Source organism: Pteropus medius, unplaced genomic scaffold (assembly GCF_902729225.1).
Source record: "Pteropus medius unplaced genomic scaffold, Ma_sr-lr_union100, whole genome shotgun sequence".
NCBI lineage: Eukaryota > Metazoa > Chordata > Mammalia > Chiroptera > Pteropodidae > Pteropus > Pteropus medius.
Genome location: NW_024354875.1, coordinates 28,243,890 through 28,256,471, shown reverse-complemented (window position 1 = coordinate 28,256,471; position 12,582 = coordinate 28,243,890). Strand labels below are relative to the sequence as shown.

The 12,582-nt window shown below is 37.1% G+C and overlaps 1 protein-coding gene across 2 annotated transcripts in view; it reads left to right on the top strand.

Moving 5' to 3' along the window:
* The first annotated feature begins 206 nt into the window (after positions 1–206).
* SCN7A (sodium voltage-gated channel alpha subunit 7) overlaps positions 207–12,582 on the top strand; it is a 70,811-nt gene continuing 58,435 nt past the window's right edge. The window contains exon 1 of one of the 2 annotated variants that reach the window (XM_039855263.1): positions 207–558. The gene's annotated coding sequence lies outside the window, so the exon portion shown is untranslated. Of the gene's footprint in view, positions 559–670; positions 791–12,582 lie in introns of those variants that run through there. The other variant, XM_039855264.1, reaches the window with a different exon arrangement.

Here is a 12,582-nt window from a genome sequence, read left to right as displayed (position 1 = left end):
CTGGTCCTCTCCCTGCTCCACCTCCTCACCGGTCCCGCTCTTCTCGCCCCTTCCCCTCCCAAGCAGCTGGTGGAAAAGACGTCGCAGCTGCGGCGGTTCTTGCTGCTGCATCCGCTGCTGCTGGTTGCTGTCATCACCCGCCCACGCCTGGTCTGGTTGAAGTCGCGCAAAGGCCTGGAGATGAGGGCGGGGGAGAGGGTGATGTGGCTAAGAGAGGGGAGGGAATAGTGGGAAAGACACAGCTTCCAGGCGGCAGGCGCAGCATCACTGCGCATCTGGCAGGAGGGGTCTCTGGGTCAGTGGCTGGGCAGCAGCCGCAGTGACTCGGTTTCTACCTGGCAGTTCAGTGGAGCCGCTTACTACCGAGCCATCGTGGCCTAGGTAGCATCAACTGGTGAGGGCGAATGCGAACCTCGCAACACTTCTAAGCAAGCAGAGCCCAGGAAACCAGAGAGATACGAAAGAAAGAGAAGCCCGGGAAGAGAAAAGGGCTCCGGCAGGAGCCCAGCTTCTCCGGGTTCCCTAAGGGGCTGGTGGAGACTCATTACGTGGTAGCAAGTAAGTGTTTGTTTGTTTATTTCTTGCTGTGTGCCCAGTCCCAGGATGGTGATAGCCACGATCTGCTGCCACCCCATACATCCACCCCCCACTAGCCCCACCCCATACACACACCTAGGTCCCCAGCAGATTAAGATTCTGTGTATGAATTAAGAGAGCTACTTTCAAGAGCTGCAGTGGCCTGGGGGTGTTTGCTCTGCGTTTTATGCGTGCAGTTTTCTCATCCGATCAGGTAAGCTTCTGAAATCCAGACTTTCTGTTAGTGTAAAATTTCTAGAAACCCTATATAGCCATGGTTTTTAGGTTATATGACACAAAGAATAGAAGGTATAAATATTTATGCAGAATGACGTATACTTCTAAGGAATCTTGTTTCTTATTCTAAGTAACAGTGATTTCAAGATTGGTGCTTTTCATGTAAGAATTGACAGTATAAAATTAGAGGCACAGATGTGGTGGGAAATGGTGTGTCTAGTTTAAACAACTGGGCATTTTGGATCAACAGGTTGGTTTTTTGTTGTTTGTTTGTGTTTTACTGTTTAGCTCTGTAAAATGCACACCTGCTAGAGGTTTTCTTTTTAAGAGGTGATGATGTATGCATTGCGACTCTGGTTTTATGCTGCCTCCAATACTTAGGTTGAAGCAGGACAAATGATGAATGAATAACAGGTGAAATGACACATTGATGGGCTCCCTTTATTAATGTAAATGATAGAGGCAAATTTGGATATTGGTCAGAAAAATCTCTTGAAATGGGAAGGAATTTGAGTGGTGCTTTTTGTGGATATTTTTTCTTCCTATCATTCAGGAGAGTCTTTTATGGCAAAAACAAAAGGAAGCTAGGCCCTTTAATAATATGGTCCTGAGCACCATACCTGTTATGACGAGCCCTAATTAAAGTTATGTAAAGCAGATAAGGCCCGTAAGGAATAATTAGCTAGCAATTACCTAGCTAATCAATGATGAACTGAAAATCTAATGAAGAAGATTGGGATTTAGAGTATAACTTGATTTCTATTTTAGTGAAAATGAAGCAAATTTTTTAACCTTTGACTAAGGATTTTTGTTCTTATTTGTAAATGACATATCAAAAATATATTCTGGTGATGACTAAATGACAGAAATTACATGAAGGTTCGTGTGGAGGTAATATCATATGTATCTGTTGCTTGCATAAGGAATTGTTATGTTTTTTATCCATTTCACTATTCCAGTTCTCTTTTTGTCTAGTTAAATATATAAATAAAATGAGCTTTGACATGTCTCACTAGAATGCACTAGAAGAAGTGAAATTCAAATGCACGTCATGATCTCTTGCCACCTGTACAGTTTAAAGTGTTATTCTAACCTGTGAGCCTCCATCTTCACAAAATTGTGTGCTTTGGCTAACAATTCATATTTGAACATGTTTGAATACTGTCAAAATATGTTTTACCCTCTTTCTCTTTTTAATTTTAAATTTTATTTCAGGTATGTGGTCTTCCTTGGGATGAAACCATCAAGTATATTGGATATTGCTGAATTTATTTGGTTCATTATTAATATAGAGGAATCAAAGTTTAGGCATAAATGCTCTACTCTTGATTTCTAGGATTCATTAAACCCCTGCACTCAGGGGAGAGGTACTGTGAGCCCTTTCTTTCCCATCGATGTGTTTAAAAACAATGGAAGAAAAACCTAAAATTGGATGTAGGATCAGGAAAAGCAGAACAACAGATTCCATGCGACATAGGCAGGCCCCAGGATCTGCTGCTGCATTATCAGTCTCTGTGAGAGAGTGGGCAGTAAAGCCAATCACGTAGGAACTGGGCATTGTGTCTCACAGCCTCTTGCGGGAGAAGCTCTGCTAGGGTATTTGACATATACTACCATAAATTTTGACCGGAGAGGATAAATGCAGTTCTAAAGCACACTGGAAATAAAAACAACAGTATTTTGCTCAATCTCTTACTTAGTGAAAGAGTATCCTACTATACCCCAGCCCTAGATCTCATTATGACAGGATCTGTATCACAACTGGGACTCTAAGACTGACCCATAATCCTATCCCTACCACTGTAGACTGTCTCTTGAAAGCTTATGGTGAGGGTGTTAGCATAAAAAGGATGTTCTTGATTTCTGGGAGTCTGGCCCCTTTATTTCCACTAGTCAATATCAAGATTGGTTAATTGTGAGAGGACATCTGTAAACCTTGCCCACCTTGACTAGCTATCAGCAATGAACAGTCATCTACCATCCTATGACACTAACTTGTATAGACAGATCTCATTTTTCCCTGAGTTGGTTCCCTTCTCTTCTATTCATGTGGGCTACCCAAGGCCAGGTAAGCAAGTTCTTGCCTCTACAATGCTGAAAGAGGGAACCTTTAGGGCTGAAGAGAAAATTTTCATCCGGTCGCTTCTAGGATTGTTTTTCAGCTGATCCATATCTCTTGGCCCAGCTGAGATCATGATTTCCATGTATTTGTTCAATTGTTGCTATCTATAAACCAGGCTTATTCTGGTTATACTCCACATTGATGGGGAAACCCCAATTTGTCTGGAAACAGATATTCCTGTTGTATCCACAGTATTTCTGTCTGAATTGACTTGGCCTGTTGCTGGCTGAGGATAACCAGCCTCTGTGGTGGCAGCCAGGTGCCAAACTGACTGTACCAGGATCAAACAAGAGCATGATGAAAATGCTGAAGCTAGGGCTCTGCCCAGGGAATTTCTGCTTTTCAAAATCTAAAATTAGGACAGGACACTTGGTTTTCAGCTGGAACATCAAATGATGCTGATTTGGGGGCCATAGGCCCTGGTTAAATATATGGTGTTGAATGGACTAATCTTCCCTTCTGCTTTAAATGCCAGAGTGAGGCTCTCAATCCACCAGCCCTTTGCTGTCTGAGTTCTCTCAGAGGCTGCATGGTCTAAGCACCTGATTACAGACTACTACTTTGGCTCTGGTCCATATCTAGTCTTGCTCTAATATGTTTCAAGTTTCCTCTCAAATTTGAGAAGTGGTTAAATATCCATATGTTTAGTTCCACATTCAAAAAGCTAGAGTAGTTTGGGGGATGGAAGTAGATCCTGGGAAAGCAGACCAGCTCTTTGAGAGCGAACAGGAGCAAAGGTAAATAGCCAGCTTTAGGAGGCCTTCAGGGTTCCAGTGAATATGCCTATTCTGGATTTGTGTGTGTGTGTTCCACAGATCCAGTGGCGCCTAAAACCATAGGACAAAAGGTCTCAGGATTGAGTATAGAAGTTACATGCCTAACAAGCTCTCCTTTGTATTACTCTAGCAGGGGCAACAATACATTCTTCCCTATTGAGCTCTTAAATGGCCTCTGGCAAGATTTCTCTTGTCGAGGGTCTGGCTGACTAGGGTCACAGAACAGTCAGTTCTGGAAAGAGTCTAGGCTTTCCCCAATATGCTTGTTTTGTTGGGCTGGATAGGCACAGCTTGGAAATTATCGTCATATTCATAGAAACAAGGGACCCTGCTATTGAACCATAGTTTGCCATAGGGAAGCTCAAGTGGGCATCTTAAAACCGAGGCAGCTTTTCTTCATGTTCCTGGAACCCTCTTCCTGCCCCATTGCCTTGCTGGTCATAATGGCTCACCCTGGTGAGACTCTGTCTCCCACAGAGACTTACAGTCCTTCATCCCCTCAAGGCATTTAAACAACTACTGAGCTTTCCTTGGGCTTATTCTTGTAAGAGAATTTGAGACTAAGTGCTAAGATTTTGTCATATGACACTTTTGTCCAATGGGTTATACCACTCTGAATGTGTATGATCTGCACTCCTCCTTCCTGGAATAAAGACATTTGCAAAGACCTCAGCTCCTGATTATTTTAAATCATCAGTAGAATCCAAGTTTACCAATTTTCAAAGAGAGTTCAGTTCTCAAAAGAAGACTTTTTATTTAGAGAGAGATGGGACCTGTCTCTTTGACTTTTGCTGGTACTCGCTTATTTACAAGGCTGTTTTCCTAGTTTTGAATCCAGAAGAATATTTGAATTAAAATTCTTTAGAAATATAACTAAGACAAAATGACAATGCATACTTATGTTTTTAAGAAAATTACTTATTTATAATTTTCTTCTGCAAAATGACATATTCTAGGAATGTGTTGACTAAAACTGTGAGTAAGGAAGTTGAGTCCAGAATTAAGTGGATATATTGAAGCCAAAATAGACTGACTTGGGAGCAAAAACAGCTTCAGGCAGAACATGATTCAAGAACAAAGGGGAAAAAGTAAATTAAGGCAGGGGAGATAAACTGTATGCCAGGAAGAATTAAAGAGTAAGAGTCAGAGAATCAAAGTTAAACAGGAAGTAATTAGCTCAAGTGGAAAAATAATTTAAAAACAGGAAACCAAATAGGTTGAAATCAAGGGGAATAGACAGCTGAAAAATTCCAGGTGGACGGATGCCATTCTGGTCAATCTGTCCTTTATTCGCAAGCCTTCAGTGTGTAAGCTTTCCTTTTCTGGATTTTAGCAATACATACATGGTAAATTATATTTAAATCATTTAGAAATAATAACTAGAAAGCAAAAGAATCCCCTGACACCTTTTCAGTTCCTCTCCATGGATATAGCAGTTTAGTTCCTTCCAGGGCGGAAACATTATGCGGTGCTAGCATATCTAACACTATGTATATAATCCTTACAAAACATTTTATTCAAAGGTGAGCAATTCAACATCACAATTCTTAACATTACTTTTTTTTCACAAAATAATTTATTTTGGGAATCTTTCCATATGAACACAGGCAGATCTCATTCTTTATGATTACTAAACAGTGTTTCATGATAATAACCTCCTGGAATTTATGGTGTTATCTCCTTACGGTAGACACTTTGATTGTTTTCAGTCTTTGAAATTAGAAGTATGTTGTGATTAACATCTTTGCAAACATGACTTCTCAGACTTCAGCAAGAGTGTTCATAGGGTAGTTTGGTTTGGGGGTCAAAGAGTACATGTAACTTTGTTTTAGAAACTATTGCCAAGGTCCTTCAAACAAAATGCACTTATACTCTCACCTGAACGTCTGAGGGTGCCAGCTGCTTCCATATCTCAGCCTGTCAAAAGTTGCATCTACTAAGAAGAGTCTCAGTTATGTCTCTGGAGATTTACTGTTAAAATTATTGATTGTTTTCATCTTATCCATAGCTTTCAGAATCTCATGAGTTTTAGTCATCTTTCCTCACAGTCCTCTGCTTCCTAAAAGATAATGATAATATTTTCATATCCTCTATAAGAAAAAAAGCAATGCATCTAATATCATTTGGGTTCTAAACCCTAGAGAATAAAAGATGATAAAGAGTTCTAAGGGAAAAGGCTCTGCATCAAAGAATTTAGCTGTGAGTCATCACAGAATGTGAGAAGGATGAAATATAAGCCATAATATATCTATGAAGTACAGTCAGTGAACAAAAATGTCAATATAAATTGGTCTCTTTGCTAAAGCAGATATGGTTTTCAACAATATAGATTCCACTTAATAATCACATTAACTCTGCCTCTTTCACTCATGCAATGTAGTACCTTCTAGTCCCAAGTTAATTTGTTTATCAGCCTTGTTATTACTATCATTACTTTTGTTTTAAATGAGAATTATCTGAATGTGATTGTTACAATAGACAATGCATTGTCCGTGGCTGATAAAAAGAATAATTTCTTCAAAATAGTTTGGAAGCTAAGTGAGAAGTCATTTTACCCTTTATTTTCTGTTCCTTGTCAGAATGAAATTGGCATTTGAGATATTATCCTTACTCTGTGAATCCACTGCCTTATTGTTTTTTACTTCATTTTTCCTAATTTTCTAATTATTTTGCTCTATGGCATACACCATTTTAAGGTACCTAATTCTTTTGGTATATAAGGAGAATTAATAAATATATGCAATCTGATATAGAGTAGAATGTTTTATAGTTCTCTTTGATCAAACCAATCTAGCATCTGTTTCTCAACCCTAGGATCAAATCTAGCTTCCCAGAAAATATAGAGGCTGATTATTTGGATGCTGTGGTTTCATTCCTTAAGGTGGGAAAAATGAAGGTGAGGAGGCTGTGACTGCCCTGGATAGTCACTTCCTGAATGTGCACAATCTGTCTCCACAGCCTGACTGCATTACTGGTAGACTGTTCTCTGGGAATCAAACTGAGGGACAGAGGAAGCAATAGGGAGTAGGAGAGGAGAGAGGAAAAATATTGACCTCTGTCATCTCCTTTCTTTGCGGTCCTTCATTATCTCCAAGCAGATACAGCTGCAGTTTTTGATACAGAATACTGTTCATACAGCCTCCTCTCTGAGAACTAAGCTACACAGAGGCCAAGCATTGGCTCACTGATTGGTAGCCGTGTCATTCATCATCCAACTTGGGATACTTTTGAAAAAGAAAGAGAATGCCATTCATAATTAGTTCTCAACAACAAGCATTAACCCAACTGTCCCTAGAACCCGTGACTTCTAATCATGCTACATGAATAGGAGATTGGGTATGTTGTAAACAAGAGGAAAGAGTAGAAGGAAAAAGAAATTTATTAACTTGGAGCAAACTAGGAGGCAACAGGTTAAGGTCAATGACCTAATTATGTTTCTTTGATTTCAAACTTTAAAGCCATTTTTCACCAAGACCTCTGTAGCAGAATGGCAACATCTGGTAAGGACTTTGCTAAACAAGCTCCAAGAGAATGAAGAAATTTTAGAGCTGAGGGAGAGAAGGTACCCAAAAAGGTGAAAAGAATGAAGATCTTCTGGATAAGTAATGTTCTAGAGCAGATATTTTTCTCAGCAATTATGGTATATGCTTTATCTCTCATACTTAGGATATCGGACAAGAAAAAATAACCAAAGAAAGTGTAACGATGTCTCTACTTGCTTTATAAAGGTGGTTGAGTGAAGCTTAGCTATCATCCAAAGGAATCTTTCTGTCTGGCAGGCTGAATTAGATTCATCTTAAGGCTCCAGCCTGTATTCTAAAACTATCTATCTGGGTTGGGGCACTTGCTCCTAGGGTTTCAATATTAGCACCAGGAGATGTCTAATATGGTCAAGAGCTGGTATAATTCAAATCAAATGCCCTGAGAGAATTTTCTTTCTTTATAACTCAGTATCAGGGTGTTGATCACTGGCCACCATCCTTTCACCTTCTCAGTCCTCTCAGAGGCCCCAGGATTTATGACATGAACTGCAGATTTCACACCGTAGCATCTTGTCAGCCATCCAGAGTCTGATACATTGCTGAAGGTTTTATAACCATCTCAAGCTAACCCAGAGCTAGACTAAGTGCTAGAGGTTTATGTTTGGCCTTATATGACAATTGGTTCAGAACTCTCTGAACTGGTCACGGATTTAGGACAAGGTTTGTGGATCTATGAGCTTAGTTACACTGCTCAGAATCTGGGCAATAATGAATGAAGCTTCAAGGAAATCTAACAGTCTCACTTTAGATTAAGAGGATGCTCAGGGAGATCAACTGTTTTGTGAATGGTCGCCAAGAGCTCCAAGGAGAATTCCAGTCCTGGATTTTATTAAACAGAAATTAAACAGAAATTAGATCAGGTATTGCAGTCACGGGAGCCAGTTACATGAAAGAGGGTTGAAGGCAAGTTATAGAATCTGGTTGCATGACAAAGCCCACTATGCATTCCGCTGTAAAGTGGCAAAGGGTATTTTTCTTTCACTTATTGAGCCCTATCGTGGCCACTGGCCAGGAATTTTTGATAAAGGATCTGACAAACTGGGTTCACCAGAAATATAATTCTAGAAAGATTCTGGCTCCTCTACAACTTTCTCATTTTGTTGGAGTAACAAGGGGGTAATTCAGAAATCCTAGAGGCCAATTTTACAAACAGGAGAAGTTTGAAGAACATCTGGAGAAATCGAAGACCTTGTTTGGTTTAGAATATTGAGTGAGATCACTTTCCCAGATTCACTGGTAGGGAACAAAAATATTTGTTGTCTTAGAAGATCCAAGTAGGAATATTTAAGGCAGAATCAGCTTTACTTTCGGGTTCTTGGCTACTTCGCTTTGTGTTGTCTTTATCGCTGTCATAGTGGCATTTGTTAGTGAGTCAGGAGACTCTCATTGGAATCCTCTCTCCAGCGGTCTGCATTCCTTCCTGGTGTTTCAACTGCCACTAAGTTTTCCTTCTGTTCATTGTTCTTAACAAATTTGCAGCCAGATGCAGATAGGGAGACTTTGTTATTGGCACTGATTATGGACTTCTAATTTTATTGTGTATACTAACTGTCATTCTGAAGCTTAGTGTCCTAGACTGCTCCCTCCCTCAACAATACATTAATTATTATCAGATTATTAGAAAATTTGACAAATACTCTATAGAATCCAGGTCCACCAGTATTGGAAATGATTTTAATTTCAGTATCTATTGCTCTTAAAACTTAGTAATTTTCAGAGACGACCAAGATTACTTTTTTACAAGTCTGTCTCTCATTGTCATTAAATTCAGTGATATATTTTATGAATATTTTCAGCACTGCTGCCTGGCATAGTGCTTGGCACTTAATAAGTATATGTTTCACAAATGATTGCCAAATAAATGAATGTCAAAAGCAAACGCCATGGTTAAACACATTGTCTTACATATCAAATTGCAAGGACAATCTTTTAAGGAAAATTGGAGCTCACTTTTTAAAATATATCTGAAATTAAAATGTTAAAATATAGAATTAAAGGTAAAATAGAAGATATATAAGGTAAGATATATATATATATATCTAAACAAGATATATAAGGTAAGATATACATATATATATATATATATCTAAACAAGTCTCTCTCTCTCTCTCTCTCTCTATATATATATCTATAGATATATCTATATATATAGAGAGATATATCTATATATATATATATAGAGAGAGAGATATATCTATATCTATATATATATATATATATCTATAGATATATATATATATAGAGAGAGAGAGAGAGAGAGAGTTGTTTGTTTGAAACATTTCCAAGAGAGTATATTTCAATAATATGTTTCAGTGGGTCTGAGAGGGGTTGGGACAAGGGAGCTAAAGAAAGAGTTGACCAATTAGGAAATCTGAAGCCAACAAAAAGCACAGAACTTGGACCCAGAGTAGGTCAATCCTAGGTCAGACGCACATACTGAAGAGCCTTAGCCAAAACTGGCTGAACTCTGGGCAGAATATAATTGCTGAGAATGTGAAAACAAGAGATATAAATCAAAGGTCATTTTAGTCAGAAAAGAGCAAAACAATCTCAGGAGGAAGAAAAAGTTGGAATAAATAAAGTGATAGAAGTACAAGAAGAGATGCAAGTACAAGAAGCATCTAAGCATATAAATTAGTTATGTAATAAATGAAGTGAAATCTGAGCCGGTTTTGGAGATTTCGGCTTATATATTCACAGGAGTAACATCTCTTTCAATCAGATGTTAGATCTGTCCTGGTAGCTGCCTGTCATTTAGTCTTCCCATCTACTTAAGTTCTATGCTTGGGATTTCAATTCATCAAGTAATAATTATGACATATTTTGGATTATATTTATAATAAAAAGAAATATCATTATCTTCTCCTACACATTACTGGAATCTTGGACTCTAAAGAGATATATGTTTTGCTATATTTATCCAGGAGTCATTAGTTTCAACCCTTCGAGCCATATCTCAGTACAAGGAAATAATGGGACTTGGGGTTAGGGAGGAGGGAGAAGATCTATGAAGAGCCAAAATTTTTATAGTATGGTTGATTTTTTTCCATTGGAAATTTTGGGCTGCCACTCCCAACTCATTAGTAAGTTAGATAGGAATTGTTAGAAGAGGAAGCAGGTAGAAGCAAGAAATTTGAAAGCAGCAAGGAAAAAACCCTAAATGTCTGATGATAAAAGATAAATAAAGCAGAAGAAAACATAAAAAGCAGAACTCTTTAAAATTATTTAAGGATGCCACAGTATTATAGTTGATTACAATTGAATATTACTATTACTTTGATTTATCGGTAAGAAATTAAATTATATTCTGCATATTCTCTTTATAAATTCCAGAAAATATAGCAGAAATTTCAATTAAAAAGATGGTTAAATATAAAAATACAGTGCTTTAAAGGATTAAAAATAGTAACAGCTAGTATTTATTGAGTGTGTAATACCTGGCAGCACTCTACGAGGTGCTTTATGCTTATTAACTCATTCCATGCTCATATTACCCTATAAGTTAAGTACTCATATTATTCTCATTTTATATTTGGGGAAACAGGCATGAAGAAGGTAAGTGCCTTGCTCAAGGATGCAGCTAAAAAGTTCTAAGGTCCAGAATTTAATCTAGATGATCATTTCATAATCGAACACTTAGATGATCTAGCTCCATAACCAAATACTTAAATATAAATATTTCAAATATATAGAAAAGCAGGGAAGGAACACCCAAATACTCAACACCTAGAGTCATCAATTGTCATTTTATATTTACTTTATCATATATCTATCTATGCATTCCCAAACTATCCATCAGTTCTCCTTATTTTTTGGTGTCTTTCAAAAGAAGTTGCAAACACTAGTAGACCTCATCCATAAACACTTTCAATATCTGTGTATGGTTTTTTTTTTTTTAAGATAAAACAAAGTAAAATGTATAGACCTTAAGAGTATCATTTGTCATTTTTTTACAAAAGTGTACACTCTGTGCTCCAAATCTCTAACAGGATGTTGAACATTACCACCACCCCAGAAAGTTTCACCTTCTCTTCCAGTCAGTTCCTACTCCACTCCTAGAGATTATCTGTGTGAGTTCTAGCGCTTCATATAAAGTGGTTTATGTAGTTTGTAAGCTTCAGTGTAGGGCTCTTTCAGTCAGCATGTTTTTGGACTCAGGCATTTTGTGTGTGTCTCAGTAGTTCGTTCATTTTTATTGCTGAATTGTGTTCTTTTGTATAAATACACCACAGTTTTTATTTTTTCATCTATTTTCTTGATGGGTACCTGGATGGCTTCTAGTTTGGGATTTTAATTACTCCCCAATTTTTTATATTTCCCCACGCATTTATCATCTACCTTTCATTTTATTCCTTCTTGAAGATCTTAATTTACATCTGAAACATCTGAAAGTGTCTTTATTTTATCCTCAATCTTGAAGGGTATTTTTGCAGTATATGGAATTCTAGCTTCACACTTTTTTAAAAAAGATATTGTTACATTGTTTTCTGTTATCTATTTTATTGTGATGAGAAGAAGCCAGTAATCATTCTTATCACTATCTCCTAACTTATGTCATTTTTCTTTAAGTGCTTTCAGTATTTTAACTGTGATACTCTTTATTAGTATTTGATCTATGTGGCTTAAAACATTTATTAACAATGATATATAGAGTTATTTGCTTTCTAAACATTTTTTATGACAAATATTGAATGATAGATGCTTTTCAGTGGGCTGTCCTTGAAATCATTCTATAAAGAATTTCACATTTTGCAAATACACATGATATTTTGTACTCCATTGATTTCAGCTATTTATATATCCATATAACTATATAACCATATATAATATATATATGTACATACACTCATGTATACACATATATTTATATATATGTTATATATATATACACACACACACATATATATATATAAAAAACACACATGTGTACAATTTAATTATATTTATTAAGCTCCAGATTGATACTTCCAATTAATCTGAATTTTTACTTTTAGATATTTCAGATGCACCTCAAACCCAATAAATACAAAACATTACCTTTCCTTCCCTTAATCTCTAAATTGGTACTTCTCCCATATTCCATATTCTCTATGTGGCATGATAATCGGTCATACAATCCAGATCTTACAGACCTTGTCAGAACCTGTGATCTGTGCAAATAGTTAGGAATCAACTATTAAGTGTTTTTTTTAATTATGAAGATATTAAACATATAATTTTCTAGTTAATACCTGTTTCTGTTTTTTAAATAATTCTACACACACGTACTTAAAAAAATCCATATGGTTACAGAAGTACAAAAGATTAGTAGTAGTCCCTCATAAGGGTG